Source organism: Hermetia illucens, chromosome 2, assembly GCF_905115235.1.
Source record: "Hermetia illucens chromosome 2, iHerIll2.2.curated.20191125, whole genome shotgun sequence".
NCBI lineage: Eukaryota > Metazoa > Arthropoda > Insecta > Diptera > Stratiomyidae > Hermetia > Hermetia illucens.
This window is the reverse complement of record NC_051850.1, coordinates 25,772,293-25,789,798: the sequence shown is the minus strand read 5'-3', so window position 1 is coordinate 25,789,798 and position 17,506 is coordinate 25,772,293. Positions and strand designations below refer to the sequence as shown.

The following is a 17,506-nucleotide window of genomic DNA, read 5'->3' as shown; positions in this document are numbered from 1 at the left end:
ATGCATTGGCGGAGGCTTTTACACTACCGGCGATGCAGTCTGTGGTTCATGTCTCCACTGTGCCGCCACAAGGTGCAGGCAGGTCCATATGGCTTGTGGCTTTGTGGACTGACTCCACATGTTTGATGTATAGATCTTTTAGTCTTTTGAGGGGGATTCAGTAGGATTAGGAATGGAACGAATCTGTTGATTTTTATCTGGCAGCTGGGCAGTGTGATCAATACCCGGATTCCGTGGAATTACGTACAGTATCGTACAGCACGACTTTCAGTTTCTTGGCTTCCCATTTTGATTTAGTTATAAAAGTTACATTATTTTGACCTATTGTGATATAGATTCTTGGCAGAGCTACCTCGTTTTGGAAAGTGATCAATGCTGGCATGCAGACATATTCCCATAAATAATCCAGATTATTAGTAGACAAAATATATGAGGATATGACCTCTTTCCACGAAATTATCTTTTTGGCATATTTTCAGTAACTCCTATGCAACTTGCACCTCCTCCCAGTTGTCTTAAATTAAGTCTCCGATTAAGGGATAAAAAGCTATCGTCCTTTAAATGAACAATATGTCTGCACATTTTTCACACAGTGGCGTTCAAGTAGGCCTTTTGTACCGGCTACCAATATTGTTTGGTTAAGAAGCAATTTTTGAAGCTTCTGAAAAACTTGATAACAAAGTCTTCACGTGATACACGGGACGTCGTATGTTTGATAGATACTCGTACATTTTTTTAATTTCACAGGTGAACTGCCTCAGATCTTAGTTTTAACTCCCAAAAGTTTACTCATCTCTGGCTATGTGATTACATGACTCGCAGCGACCTAATTGCTCGCTTTTCGTTATGCGAAACAACCATGCTTCGCAGACTTACACATAACAAAATTTCTCCATTATCTGCGCGGCTCATTAGGTACAAATGCATTAATGCTGCATAACCGGCGAATTTTATATGCATTTTCTTGCTCCTTTGGGTTTTGCATCCGTCGGCTTGCTACCTCATACGATTTTAAAGTATCTTGGTTTATCAGCTGGCATTTCCCTCCTCCCCTTTGTCGGCTCCTTGCGATTTCTAAACTACTTGAGAGATCTCCTTTTATTATTTGGTCATGCGTTGCGTTTGCTTTTATCTTGATTGTTTTAACCTAATATTTTCTACATTTCTTTGCTTCTTTTATTTCCTGCCTACTAGCTGGCTTTTTAATGGATTCCCTTGTTCTTTTGTCACAAGCTCGCTTGTTAGCATAGCCGGCTTTCATTTTACCATATTGGAATTTCTCGCGGTGCATTCCGGACCAACCCCATTAGATGATTTGCGCGTTTGTTTTTCTTTCTTAATTTTTCTTAATTTTCGCATTTCCATGCTAATTTGATTTGGATTTTATCAATTGCACCCGGAGCTATTTCACCAAAGTCAATGACTCGGGAAGAGAACAAACCAATAGATCTGCGCAGTTACTTGTTAGAGTAAATGTATCATAGCTTTAAAACTCCTTCATATCTTCCAGACAAGGCGAAATAAGATACGTCTCCAATTAGAAAACAAGTCGGGAAACCGGAAGCTAGACGCTTCAGGTATGAAAGGTTTTGTGTATTTCGTTTATAAGGAGATTTGGACGTGCATTTGTCCTATTAGCATGTAGCACGTAAAATATTCATATATTATGTATGTGAAAAAAGCCACTTTCAAGTGATATTGACATTCATAGTCTTGAATTTGCAGAGGAGCGCAGATTTGACCTAGTATAACTTTGTTAGTAATAGTGCGATTTTCACCAAATTTGGCAGGATCATGATCCATACTGTAGCCTACATTGCTGCAAAATTTTGTGATTCTAGGGTGAACTTAAGGGGGGTTTTCCTGTCAATTACTAAAAATTATAGTAATATACTATTATTAACTTTATTTGAACAGGTATCGATATGGAGGGTATTTCGGAGCCTAGGCACCATATAGTGGCAGCCCCCTGATTTTTTCCAGATTTTTCGGTTTGGTAGTTCCTGAGAATGGGTTCGTTAAAAAAATGATCACTTTCAACCCCCCGCACTCCCCACCTTTTCAGCAAAAGTCAAAACTAATACCGGCTTCGAAAAGTACTAACCGAGACCTTTAATTTGATACCCTACATGACTATATTTGATGAAAAAAAAATTTACACCCCCCTTTTGCATGTATGGGGACCCCCCCTTAAATTCATTGTAAGAGGATGTAACTTACTATATGCGTGAGCGTTCACAGTTCCCATCTTTCTACCAAATTTGGTGTCAATCGCTATAACCGTCTCCGAGAAAAAGGCGTGTGACGGACAGACAGACAGACAGACAGACAGACAGAAAGACAGACGGACAGACAGACAGACAGTAAACCGATTTTAATAAGGTTTTGTTTTACAAACAAAACCTTAAAAACCAGCAAAATCTGTAACTAAAGCATCCCGAAAAACTCGATCAGCAATTAAGCTTTGACCATATTAATAGCAGATAGCGAAAACGTGCAACTCTGACGCAAATAAATATATTTTCAAATTAGGAGTTCTATTCAGATACGTCTGTTGATCATTTAAGTATCGAACAGAAGTATGCTATTTTGGATGTGAAATAGGATTACATAACTGGTTGTTTGCAAATAATTGGCTAAGAGAATCAATCTAATTTTGTGTAAGCTTGACGCTTAAAACAGATGTGCCATTAAATGTGGCTGAGTAGGCATACAATAAACACAGCGTGTCCAAATACTTCAGCTGTGGTAAGGAATTATAGATACGCGTGTCATATTAGCTTCAATGATATTAGCTGATATAGAAGAATAACAAACATGCATATTGTCAGAAGATTAACAGAAAATCCTATAATGTGCAACAAGCGGAGAAATAATTCCAGTTTATCCTCAACTTAATCAGCTAGAATACAAGTTTGCATGCCTCTCAAGTGATAATTTATAATGAATTTTGCTTTTCTTACCAATTAGTCAAAAATATTTGATACCAGAACAAAAGATTTAAGCCAGAAACCCGATTTTAGTAGTGATAATATGGTTGTTTTAGCACGAATTCCAGTATTTAAATACCTATGTGAATGATATCTATGAAAGAAGACTATATTAAATTTGAAATTAACTTTTGATTTCTTTTCTTCATCATTAAGCGCTTTGCTGGCTATTTTGTGGCTGTAATCGCATATTGACTACAGTTCTAATGCCTTGGTTGGTTTTGCTTGTTTTCACCTGTGAGTTCCAAATTGGGGGCGTTTTCTAAATAATATTTATCAACTTCTTTGATATAAAATCTGGAGTATTTGCACAAAACCAATATAGTGAGAAAATCATTCTCTGAAATCCGGTTAAATCTGAATAAAGTTACATTTTAAATTTACTTTTTTCAAGAAACGATTATTGTGGTTATTAGCTATACTACTATATTCTGATGTTGTTCATTCTTCACTGAATCAAACCCGGCTTTCATTTTTTGAAGATTTAACGAATAATTCCATTCCGTCATTCGTTGCTTAATTTTCTTTGAATTTTTATTGAACTTTTAACCAACTAAAAGGGCGTGGCAAGCAAATAGGGATTCGAAGGCAACCCATGTTGAAGATGAGAATATTTTTTCAAGGTATGCCCAAATGAATTTGCAAAAAATTAATTGACATTATAATATGTATTCATCATAATTTCATCATTGATCTCTTTAGCTAATGAGATGTTTATTTCAGCTATTTACCATCAACATTGGAGGAAAGTCGAGAACGAATCATTACAAAGAATATGTAGTTATTATTATTCAATTTGACTCCTTGCATGCTTGTTATTTGAGCATGTGTAGTCAATGTCGCTACTGAATTAAATATAATAAGTTGATTATGCGAAAGTATTTCCAGAAGACCAAACCCCAACAACTAAGTGGCCCGCAAATTGTTGCATGCATAGTGCTGCATTAAGGACTATCACAAATTCGCAGGATCCTCTTACAAGATTCCAGTTGATTTTCATTCAGTTAAATAAAATACATGTTTTGAAGTTTACCAAAATTTTATAAATAAATCTTACGCTTCCTGCCAATAACTTTTAAACATTAATTACGAGAACGAAAGATTTGAGCCAGAAACCTGGTTTTGAAAGTTGTGATGTGGGTATTCCAACTCGAATTCCAATATTTAAATATTGATGCGAGGTGTATGCATAAAGCAGACTATGTTAAGTTTGGTCTTAGCTTTCGATTTAATTTTTTTTGGCTGTTAAGCGTGTTTTGCTCTTTGTTGCATTGTGGGTGTGATCGTATATTGGGTACAGTTTGAGCCTGCGGATTAGTTTTGATTGAGTGAGTCCGGATTAGCGTTGATTTTTCTTTGACAAATTAACTAAGTTTGGAATTTTATTTAAGTATATTTATTTTAATTTAAGTCCGAAGTATTTCGACCAAGTCAATAAAGTTCTGGAATTCAGTTAAATACGAATAAAAGAAATATTATGAATTCTTTTTAACCTTTAGCAAATTTGCTTTAAAACGTTTCAGTACTAACTAACTCGTTGCCGTACTATAGTCAACTGCGAGCAGGGTTTCCAAATTGTTTTCAATTTTGACAGTCATTCAAATCCTCCTTCTATCTCAATTATTATTGACGCACCACTTTTAAAACGAAAACAGATGGATTATTATTATTAGAATTGTTACCATGGGAAACGGCTATCAAATTGAATTTTGCTTAAACTTCCAATAGAACCGGAATGCTGCCTGACAACTTGCATACAAATCATGACACATGACCTTTCATAACTAAAGACTCCTCCGAATCTCTAGCCATTCCTCTCCTTACGCCTTCCTTGGTTGAGTTCCTCATTGGTAACCTTGACCCCAATGTCGGACCTGGCCCCGATGGGCTTCCTAATCTTTTCCTCCTTAACTGTAGAAAACACATTTCCTTCCCTCTGTATATAATCTACAACAAAAGTCTAGATGAATGCTACTTTCCCCGTCTCCGGAAAGAGGCCCTTATCATTCCTATCCTCAAAAGCGGAGACCCTTCCATTGTTGTGAACTACCGCCCCATTTCTCTTCTCTGCTCTTGCTCCAAAATCCTAGAAAGACATGTCAACGACTGGTTGACCGCGCACTTCGGTCACCTCATTGTCAAAGAGTAGCATGGTTTCGTGAAATACAGATCAATGGCTTCAAATTTTCTGGTCTTTACCAACTTTGTTGCTAAACGCTTGATTTCACGCCAGGACGTACACGCTATTTATACCGATTTCTCCAAAGCCTTTGACACGGTTGACCGTCACATTCTCCTCTTTAAACTTTCATTGCTAGACTTCCCTCTCTCAGTCATCTCCTGGCTTTCCTCCTATCTCTCATACCGTTCCTGCAAAGTTTCTTTTCATGGTCACTCGTCTGGTTCCTTCTCTCCTTCCTCTGGTGTTCCCCAAGGCTCTACACTTGGCTCCCTACTCTTCCTGTTTTTTATCAATTACCTCGCCTCCATCCTCACCTGTCCGTATTTACTTTACGCAGACGACCTTAAATTGTTTGCCTCTGTTTCGTCTCCGTTGGACTGTGCTCTCTTACAATCCAACCTTGATAATTTAGCCCGTTGGTGTTGAGTCAACAAGCTGACACTGAATGTCAACAAATGCCACTGGATGTGTTATTCCCTTAAACCCTCCCCATCATCACCTCCTTCAAAGACTTGGGTGTAATATTCGACAATAAACTTCGTTTCAATTCCCAATTCATTGAGATCATCAATAGAGCTTCTAAAATATCTGGTTTTATCCTACGTTCCTCCTCCGACTTTATCTCAATCCAGCCCACCTTCACACTCTTCAATTCCCTTGTCAGAAACACCCTTGAATATTGCTGTGTAGTTTGGTCCCCCTACCGCATCCGTGACGGCCGCGCTCTTGAAGCTGTACAACGCAAATTCACCCGGCCCCTCTTTTACAAAAAGAACCTTCCACGGGTTGATTATCCGTCACGACTCCGCACCCTCAATCTCCCCTCCCTACAGCAACGCCGTATCTTCCTTGATATATGTACTCTTTTCGAACTCTGCAATGGTCTGATGGACTGCTCCGCCAACTCGGATATTACTTTCCGTATCGCCTCGTCTCATAACACACGTAATGCGGACATTTTTTATGTACCCTTCGCCGAGCTGGAGATTTACTTTCACTCTCCGATTCCGAGGTTTTGCCGGTCCTACAATGCCCTACAGCTTGGGTCCTTTGACTTTATGTCCCTCTCTAGCTTTAAGCGTAAAATATGCTCCTCCCTCTGAGGACAATATGTAATAAGAAATTTGCTTTCTGTGTGTTGTCCTCATTAAATAAATAAATAAATAAATAAATGACACATTTGGGATAAGTAACAAATAACTATCTGTTTCTGGAGATGTTTCCGAAATTTTAGATATTTTCCGTTGAATCGGGAAGCTTACATGTGTGAATATGACCTTCCGGGCATCCAACCATTCAAGAAAAGGGAAGGTGTATCACTGAACTGGATATATTTGATCATTATTATCTCGCCCTTTTTCGCTGTTTTGAGTGTTCATCCATCGCAGCGTAGAATCTTAACGCTTGTCATGTCCTTGAGGTCCTTGCTTAGCAGCACTCTAATTGCAAAATGCAAATTATGTATTAATGTATAAAGTGAATCATTATTGTAGTAAAAACTTACTTTTTAGTCAGAACTGGCAAACCTAAACACTTGCTGCCATTCTTCTTTGTCACTGAACAGTTTTTATTTTAGATAAACCTATAAAATATTAACATATGTGTTCAAAGGGTAGTATAGGTCCCAGGGCGAAACGTGGATTGGTACGAACGATGGAGCATAAAACCTGGGAAACGCCTACTGAATCAACACCAACAGCTCTACTACCAAACCCTATCTCCACCTCCACGTGGTAACCGCTGCAGACTGAGGAGTATGAAGGCGAGTCTCCCGCGCCTAAAAACGGGAAAAATTGTACTAACTGGTCCTCTAGGTTCATGGATGGGAAGGGGTGACAACTCTACACGGAAAACCGAAGTTATGAAGCCACAACAGGAGCTTCGGACTAGACGGATAACACAACGACTCCCTGCACAGAGATGAAGCTGCCAAGCAGCTAGCGAATACCCTGTACCAATATAGGGAGTGGAGTGGAGTAGGATTCTTAGTAACCCAAGAAATGAAACCTACTGTTATCGGCTTTGAAAACATAAGCGAACGGCTATGCACTCTGCGCTTGTGAGACAAATTCAGAAATATAAGCCTCATTAATGTTTATTCCCCTACAGAGGAGACTGCAGAGTCGGAGAAGGATACCTTCTACGAGGCAATAGAACGAATCTGTAATGCCATTAAATGGGTGGAATGATCAGAGCGATCATCCTAAGTGGCCGACAACGACCTAGAGGGCAGGGCTATCCCAGAAACCTAAAAAAAAAATGGCTAAGTTGACCGTGAAGGTCCGCCCGCAAAGATTGAAGCTCCACCAAAGTGCTCGCTCGACACGTTCTTGCACGTCTCTGTGCTAGCCAGGCTCGGGAATGTGGAGGGGGGGAATGTGAGCACTTTGATCCCCCACGCTTCATTACTACAAAATCAACGTGTCTTTTCCAATGCGTGGGTCCGCACCGGATTCCAAAATGGACAATACTAGGGAATTCGCGACGGCTTATCGAATAGTAACCAACACGCGAACTAAAATAGAAAAATAAAAAAAAAGGCTCGACCGCACGCGTGGAGTCGTAAGTCTCCGGACCTGAGTGCCGCGATTAAGGATGGGAAGATCCACGACGGATCACAGTCCCGATTATTGCCTCTTCCGCCTCAGATCTTGAATGAGGCGCTGCCTCTGACGCTCCCACTCTTCCTTGACACCCTCAGGCTATTTTATCTTTATTTTTGAGGATGTCCCTTGTACAGGTTCTGCGGGAGCAAGGAGGAAAAGAAAGGGAGGAAGTCCTCAAACTACGCAAGAATTACACACAATTCATATTGTATTACGTATTCAAAAAAAACAACAAATAAATAAATATATAATAAAAAAAATGAAAAAATAAAATTAAATTAAAGAAAGGAAAAAAGAAAAAAAAACTAAAAACTAAAAAAAATTTACGCAGGTCGTCATTCCGAACTCGAAGGATGATTCTGTGGTACAAAGAAAGTTCCTAACATTACATTATGAAAATTCTAAAATATAATTTATAGTTGATTAGTTCATTTGTTGCTTTTCTTCCGTTCTTATTTTTCTTTTGCTCAACTAAAAAAAAGAAAACCTTATCGTGTTCGTTGGCTTTTGCATATGCTGTGAAAACAACTCTACCAAATCCGCCCGCAGCGACACCTTCACGCTGCGGGTAAGCCTCCCCGAAAATTTCACATCCACTGGAGCCGCCTCTTCGCCTTTCTTCTGCTGTTTTCTGATGTAGCACTTTATTTCCACGAATGTTAAAATTTTCTATAGTTAATATTAATTTAAACCGCGTCACAGAGACGATAAAGGGTTCGTGCCGTTCACGTCCCTTCAAAATTTCCCCTTAATTCCTCCACTAAACCGTTTCCCCGTCGCGAATTCAATTTCTTTTCTTTTATTTTTTTTTTCTTTCATCTTCAACAATTCCTCAATCACCTGGGGAAAAGAAAAGTCACGTACAACTGTTCATTTCACTGTTTTCACTTTCTTCTCAATCTCCCGCCAAAAAAAAACGGTCCTCCCAATTCACCCGCCAACAGTTCAAAACAGACCCCACATCCCTCTCGTCTTTTTTCCCAGCACCGCTTCGCCTGCCGCTACGTTGCCTTGAACTCTCTCAGTTCATGTTTCGGCAACATGCGCATGCGCCGGCGGATGCGGCAAATCGTTCGCCTCTGTCAAGATTAATTCGCCTGAATGCATTCAATAATGTGCATTCTGCGGCGAACATTAGGGTAATTGCATATTATTAAATGCATTATTTAAGCAAACTAATTAAGAAAGAACCGAATGAGATTCCTCTCGTGTAGCGCAGCCGCGGTCATTACATAGGTTACGGCCACCGTAACACTTAATTCGAATGGATGATGATGATCCCACCCGGAAAATCTATAAGAGCAATATCTGTGGTAGAAAAAGAAGACGAGGCAGACCCTGCCTAAGATGGAGCGATGGTGTAGGTTCGGACGCCAGACAGCTTTGAGGGATATCGAATTGGTAGATCTCGACGCAAAACCGGGATGGCTGAAGTTCCTCATTTAGGCAGGCCTAGACCGGATACCGGGTGTTGCGCCGTTGATGATGATGATGACTGGAGTTTCACCCCAACCATTCACCCTCAATCGAAAATTTTTCTAAAAAATTAATTATTACTATTCAATTTCACTCATTGCTCACTTACTTGCTATTTAAGAATGTATACTTGGAGACCCTTCCTTTCTTCATTTCTCAAAGCAATGCATGCGTAGTACTCCCTCAAGAATTATCACAAATTCGTAGAGTACTCTCAACAGATTTTACAAGATTCCATACAGGTTTTGAAGCTTCTCAAGCTATTATAAATAAATTTTTTGTTCCCTACCAATAATTTTAAAACATTGATTACGAGAACGAAAGATTTAAGCCAGAAACCTGATTTTAAGATAGCGATATGGGTGTTTCAACACAAATTCCAATATTTAAATATTGGTGTGAAGTGTATGTATATATGCAGACTATGTTAAATATAGAACTGACTTTGCTTGTTTTCTTTTTTTTTTAGTGATTAAGCACGTTTTACTGATTGCTGTATTGTGGGTGTGATCGTATATTGACTACAATTTGAGTGTCCGGATTAACTACGATTGGGTGAGTCGCCGGATTAGCTTTAACTTTTTTCGTCCATAATTTCTGATCTTGCTTCCTTTAAAAACCATGTCAATACTGAAATCCACTTATATCTGAATAAAACAAATATATTGAATTTAATTTTTCTTAAACTTTACTAAATTTACTTTAAAACTAAACTAAAGAAATAACTAACTGACTGGGTGACGTGCTATAGTCAGCTGCGAGCAGAGTTATCAAACAGTACTGAATTTTGAGGTCATGTCACCTGAATTCATTTAATTTCTCCTTTTTTCTCAGTAGTTATTGAGGCACCACTTTTTAAACAACAAACAGATTGGACTAAATTACGCAATAACGGAGAAAAAACCTTTCGTGAAAGTTCTTATCGCTAGACCAACCTGTGATAACGCAGGTTTGCATGCGTTCGACAGGGAGTAGATGCGACCTTACAGAAAGTAGCGGATAAAAAATAAAATAAATAATGGAGGACCTTTTCCGTGCCCTAACCATAAACCACTTTTAAATTCAGCCACAATACGTTTTCAACTACAGAAAATTAATAAGGGCAACAGTTGCCGATTTTATTTCTGCTTAATTTTCCGATAGAAGCAGAGACCCGCAAAAAAATTATTTTTTAGTTGGAACTAGCAAAACCTAAACACTTGCCATTAGCAACTTCATTCTCGTCGTGCAGACTTTATTAAAAAACATCGGAAAAATTAACACCTAGTAATATTGATATTTGGGGAACATATTAAATGTTGACTATATGATAGCTGATCGGCCCTTTTGGAATAATAATAATAATGGTCCAGTTATGGATACTAATATCCGCACTTGAAAACTATTCCATTGCGATAGACTTATCATTTGCACAGCATAAGGTGTGACTATCGTGATACTAAAATATTGAACCTTATTTAAAAAGAAGGGATTCTTATTTACCCGTTGGTTGGATAGAGTGCGTCAAGTGCATCTACGTGCTATCGTTTGTGGTAACTTGAAATCCGTTTCAGCTCAGACTTCTTTTTGGAGGATTAGTCCATCATCATCATCAACGGCGCAACAACCGGTATCCGGTCTAGGCCTGCCTAAATAAGGAACTTCAGCCATCCCGGTTTTGCGCCGAGGTCCATCAATTCGATATCCCTAAAATCTGTCTGGCGTCCTGACCTATATATAAACTTTTCGAGTGGGATCATCCTCATACATACGGATTAAGTGACCCGCCCACCATAACCTATTGAACTGGATTTTATCCACAACCAGACGGTCATGGTATCGCTAATAGATTTCGTCGTTATGTAGGCTACGGAATCGTCGACCCTCATGTAGGGGCCAAAAATTCTTCGGAGGATTCTTCTGCCGAATCCGGCCAAGAGTTCGCAATTCTTCTTGCTAGGAACCCAAGTCTCCGAGGAATCCATGAGGACTGGCAAAATCATTGTCTTGTACAGTAAGAGCTTTGACCTTATGGTGAGACTTTTCGAGCGGAACAGTTTTTGTAAACTTAAATAGGTTCTGTTCGCTGCCAACAACAACGCGCGGATCTCATCATCGCAGCTGCTATAAGTTATGATTTTTGATCATAGGTTCGAAATTATCAATAGTCTCAAAGTTCGCACATTGGTCAGGGTCAACCTAGTAGACTTATCAATTTCGTTGAGATACCGAATTCTCTCATGAATATGTACAGTTTTACCTAGGCTATGCTGTCGCAGGCGACTTTAAAGTCGGTGAAAAAATGATGCAACTGATGTCCATATTCCAACAGTTTTTCCATCGCTTGCCGCAGTGGGAAAATCTGATCTGTTGCTGATTTGCCTGGAGTAAAGCCTCTTTGGTATGGATCAATTATGTTCTGGGCGTATAGGGCTATCCGGCATAGTAAGATAGCGGAGAATGTCTTATAGATGGTGTTCTGCTACGTGATACCTCTATAATTACTGCACTGTGTGATATCTCCCTCTTTATGCATGGGACAGATAACGCCCCGATGCCAGTCGTCAGGCAATGAGTCGCTGTCCCATACTTTGAGCATCAGTTGATGAACCGCTTTAGTATAATTGATCGCCTCCATATTTAAACAATTCGGCTGTAATTCTATCGGCTCCTGTTGACTTTTGGCTTTTAAGCCGGCAAATTGCACGAAATGTCTCTCTATGCTTGTTATTGACAGAATTCGTCCGTCGTCTTTAGAGGGCGGCACTTACAACTGGCCGATATTTTGGTTGTTGAGGAGTTGATCAAAATACTCAACCCATCGCTCCAATACGACCATTCAGATTTCCCTCTTTGTATCGGCAAGTTGAACATCGAGGTGTGTAGGGCTTCATCCTGCTGACTTGTTAGTAAAACTTCCGCGCCTGGTGCGGTTGCTGCCTGTACTTTTCCGACTCACAGATCGCTGTGAAATCGCTTCTTCGCTCGACGGAGATCGTGGTAAGTTTTCGTGCGTGCCCGCGTTCTTTGAAAATGCAACATTACTCGGTATGCAGCATTCTTCTATCCGTTGCTAGCTCACATTCATCGGTGAACCAGTCACTCCGACTTTTTCTGTAGCTGGGCCAAATATATTTGTGGCCGTATCGTTCTTCAGGTAATTGTGATGATCATTTGTTAATGCATCATCTCCAGGACATCTGTAACTGCGGTTATTGCGCATTCATTTCCCACTTGACATATAGGTATTACGGAGGGCTGTGTTGTGTATGGCTTCAGCATTTACCCTCATATGATTTTCAGAGGGGATTGTAGGTGGTGTTATAAATCGATCTCGGAGCACTATACCAACGAGGTAGTGATCCGAGCCTATATTGGCCCCCTTATATATTCTTACATTTATCAAGACAGAGAGGTGGCGGCGTTCAATCAGCACGTGGTCAATTTGGTTGAAAGTGGTCCCGTCTGTAGAGGCCCACGTATTTTTGTGGAGCGCTTTCCGCCAAAACCAGGTACTTCCAACAACCATTTCGTGTGATACTGCTAACTGAATAATCCGCAATCCGTTATCGTTGATATTCCTATGTGAGTTATTTGAGTCGACGTAGTGCCTGAATACGGGCTCCGTCCCTACTTGACTGTTGAAATCTTCAAGTATGATTTTGGTATCATACTTGGGAGAGGCTCTGGGGGTCTGCTCAACTGTCTCGTAGAATGTATTCTTCTTCAACCTAGGGCGTGAACATTAATGAAGCTTATATTTCTAAATTTGCCTCGTAAACGCAGAGTGCATAGCCTCTCGCTTATATTATCAAAGCCGATAACAACAGGTTTTATTTTTTGGCTGACTAAGAAACTCCGAGCACATGGTTTGCTGGATGGCCAATGTAATATATGGTGTAGTCACTCTACGCCAGGAAACCGGTCCCTGTCCAGCGCATCACTTGCAATGCTGTTACATCAGTCTTATATTGGGAGAGGGTATTGGCTAGGTGCTCAGCAGCATTTGGTCTGTACAGGAAGCGCACGTTCCATGAAAAAATGCCCAAATCGTTATTCCGTTGACGTTGCCGGGTTCCTCGTTTTAAAATCCATTCTGTTCGAAGCTCCTTCCGTGGCTTCGTAACATCGGTTTTCCGTGTCAGCCCAATCCCACCCTCTAACCTGGAAGACCAGTTGGTACAATTTGTCCCGTTTTTAGTCGCGGGAGACTCGCCTCCATCCTTCTCCGTCTGTAGTTTTTCATGAAGAATGAACACCCAGCGATCAACACGTGGAGGTGGAGATAGGGTTTGGTAATAGAGCTGTTTGTATTGGTTGAGAAGGCGTTTTCCAGGTTTTATGCCCCATCGTGAGTACCAATCCACGTTTCTTCCTGGGACCTATATTACCCTTTGACCACCAATTATGTGATCAGAGTGAGATATGATGGCGCAAGATATCACGCGCTGGAACGAGGTAAAATCTCAGAGGATTTTGAGGTCCAAAAGCGGAGTCCGCCGGGGTTGCATCCTGTCACGGATATTATTTCTTCTTGTTATCGGTGACGTTCTTTATGTTTCCCTGTGCGGAAGACGTGGAGGAATTCAATGGACAATGACATCGTTCCTCGAACGCCTCGACTACCCTGATGACATTTATTTACTCTCTCACCAGGTCATGGACCTTGATCAAATATGCAGGATTTGGAAAGAGAGGTAAGTAGAGTCGGATGGAAGATAAACACCAACCAAGCCAAGGTTCTCAGTCTGACGGGTCTTAATGGGCAGGGCATAGATCAATTTATATATTTGGGAAGAGTGGTTGCTCCCGACGGTGGCACCGAACTAGATGTTGCCCGATGCATTAGCAGTGCTAGATACGCTTTTTCTGCCCCGTCTTAAATCTGAAAACTTGAGATTGTTCTGTGCCTGCGTTCTTTCTGTGTTGCTACATGGGAGTAGCACATGGAAAATGAACTGCACTATTACTCAAAAGCTCCAAGCTATCGTCAATACCGGTTTGTGTCATATCATCGGAGTAGGTTGGGCTGACACTATCTCAAACGAACAACTTGGTCCGTGCACAAGTTTGGCACTCATATGCTATGTGATAGGAAAACGGAAGTGTCAGTGAACCGGTCACACATTAAGAAAGGGCAACAATTGTATTGCGGGCTACGATATACTGTGGAATCCATTCTCCCAAGATGGCCGACGAGTGCGTCGCCTCCATGGCACTTGGCGCAGAATAGTAAAGGAGGAGTACAAGGGTCTCGGAAAGTCGTGAGGGGAGCTAAAGTGCATTTCAGGTAACCGCGAGCAATGGTGCGTTGGTAAAGGAAGAGGTTATGAGCATTCCCAAAGGACTGACGGCAGAGTTACCTCAAGCTTGCATTTGTTTAACCCATTACCCTTCTACTTTGCAATCAGTGACAAATATGAGACTTGTTTTATAAAATGCTGGCCTTTCGTTTGAAATTTCTCACAGTTAAATTTGAGGAAAAACTATTTTATACCCCCTCCTTGTTTTATACTGGAAAGCCTCCCTCTCCTTAAATTGTCTTATCATTTTCTACAGTAATCATGAAATAGTAGTTACTCCCCACTTCAACTTTCAAGGGATACTTAGTAAGAGTGTCAATATCTCAGTCATATGTTTTCCATTTTCCATTTCATTAGAATTTTTTAATTTTCTAAGGTATTAAAACTTTAATTTAAATATTACGTATGTGTCAAGTCGGAACTGGAGAAACTTATCATACATAATATTAAACTTAGTGCTGATACTGATAACTACCTCAGAAACTTTCTGAATACAACCTTAGGGTTTAGCTCTGACATTCGTATTGGTTTTGGTTTTAGGGGCTTAGAATTGAAGCTACTCGGAAACCATGGATCGCATGCTAGGAATACCATTGATTACGAGTGAAAAGATCAAAAGCAATTTCCAAAGTAGATTTGCAAATGCTCGGTAAGCCGAATGCAAGTAAAGATTGAAGTCTGCAGTGAACTCGTAGCTTTTGGAGGCGAATCATCATCATCAACGGCGCAACAACCGGTATCCGGTCTAGGTCTGCCTTAATAAGAAACTCCAGACATTCCGGTTTTGCGCGGAGATCCACCAATTCGATATCCCTAAAAGCTGTCTAGCACCCTGGCCCACGCCATCGCTCCATTTCAGGCAGGGTCTGCCTCGCCTTCTTTTTCTACCATAGATATTGCCCTTATAGACTTTCCGGGTGGGATCATCATCATCCATACGGATTAAGTGACTCGTCCACCGCAACCAGACGGTCATGGTATCGCTCATAGATTTCGTCGATATGTAGGCTACGGAATCGTCCATCCTCATGTAGGGGGCCAAAATTCTCCGAGGAATACATGAGGACTGGCAAGATCATTGTCTTGTACAGTAACAGTTTTGACCGTATGGTAAGACCTTTCGAGCGGAACAGTTTTTGTAAACTGAAATAGGCTCTGTTGGCTGACATTGTGATTTTCGACCCTAGATAGGAGAAATTGTCAACGGTCTCAAAGTTGTATGAATCTACTATCCTTATTCATGCTATTTGACCAGTGCGGTTTGATGTTGTTGGTTGGTTGGTTTTTGGTATTGACGTTGCCACCATATAGTTTGTCTTGCCTTAATTTATGTGCAGCCCAAGATCTCGCGCCTATGGCCGCCTGCTCGATCTGGATGAAGGCGGTTTGTACGTCTCGGGTCGTTTGGAGGGGGAATAAGTCGATGTATTCGTCTTTCCCTTATTGACAAATAAATAATGTTAATTCTGAATGAAAATATACGGTCAATAAGATGAATAATGAACCACTAAAATTGATAGACCATTAGGTTCCTCCAAACTTTTCGGAAACAAAAGGTGTTCATAAGATCATCAGTGGCAGCGCACATAGTCGAAGAAGCCCATCCAATTCATGACCTCCTGCGTCATATAAACCGAACGACAACCTTGAACCTTTGGGAAACTCTAGAAATTTGACAGAAGACGTGATGTGCTTATTAAACACAGATTCAGGTAATTGCTCTTCAAAATTAATAAGACTGGCGACGGTTATTAACAGGTAATTAGGGTAATATTAAAAAAAAAATTTCAAGTAATTTGCGTAATTACTAATTAACTATAAAAGAACCGTATAATCGCAATTGTTTTTAGTAGCTTTGTACTGATGAAGGGGTAAGTTGCCCCGGAAATATATATATCTACACTGACAAATAAAAATTGTAGTTTGGAGGCAGTCGGTTCCAATTTTAGGCTAGACTACAAACAGCAGACAATCTCTAATGCACCACTAGCTTAAAATATGAATTAACATATCAAACTTACTTCTTGGCATTCTAGATAGTTCAAGTGATACATAGAAATGAACATGTGCGATGCGTTGATGAATTTTCTTTCTAAACTGTCATTGACGATATTATTCAACTTTGTTCATTTAATTGACGTCGTCCCAACCTGAAATAATTGCAAAGAAAATATGAAAGCAGGAACAGGATTATATAAATATTAACAATACCGATGTGACTACTACCACTTATCCCCAAAGGATTTAATAGATTAGACATTCCGTATTCAAGCTTACTAAAACTTACACTCAATCAATTTAAGTTTTCGTTTTAGCTTATAAGGACATCTTTGTTTCCTTGTTTTTAGGATTCCACAGATATTTCCATATACTTTAGTTTTTGAATCACACGATTTTCTTTTTTATGACTTTCTTCGTATCATTTTATGTTAACATTAGTCTGGAAGTATAAAAATACGTTATAAATCTTTAATTCACTTCAATTTCTTTATAAGTACCACTTTTTATCCACTTTGAATTTTCCAAATTTTCTAGAAAGATTCAATTTAGTACTAAACTCCGGCAACTGGACCGAAAAAATAATGGGAGGTTAACGCGCTTTTTGCAACCCCTCAAATGAGAAAAATATTGAAAATATAATTTTACTAAACAACTGAAATCAAATTACACCTCGAACCAACCAAAATCAACATCCAATATCTCACGAATTCAAACTTTCTTCACCATGTATCTTTTAACTGTGTTTAATTTAAAACAATTAGGTCAACATGTAATAGCATAAAAGTACCTCGTATGTGATGCTTGCCCGCGAAGAAATTTCATCATAAAATTTCTAGTGGTTTTGGAAAAGCTTGCGAAGTACAAGGCAGTGGGATATCGGTTATGTGAAATGATGCATCGTTCCTATAATTTTCACTTTAATATTTCCAAAATAGCAATAAAAATTAAATTTTTGAGTGATTTCGATTC

At 39.8% G+C, this 17,506-nt stretch overlaps 1 long non-coding RNA gene across 2 annotated transcripts; it reads right to left on the bottom strand.

Annotated features, from left to right (window-relative positions):
• Positions 1–6,334: 6,334 nt before the first annotated feature.
• On the bottom strand, positions 6,335–17,255 carry LOC119649496. Of its 2 annotated transcripts, XR_005249140.1 has the most exons (6): positions 17,218–17,255; positions 17,035–17,147; positions 16,748–16,976; positions 16,558–16,686; positions 6,677–6,754; positions 6,335–6,611 (listed from the first exon to the last, which is right to left on the bottom strand). It is a non-coding gene; the product is annotated as an uncharacterized LOC119649496 (long non-coding RNA). The 2 variants fall into 2 exon arrangements; XR_005249139.1 differs by having other exon boundaries at positions 17,035–17,249.
• Between the last annotated feature and the right edge of the window lie 251 nt (positions 17,256–17,506).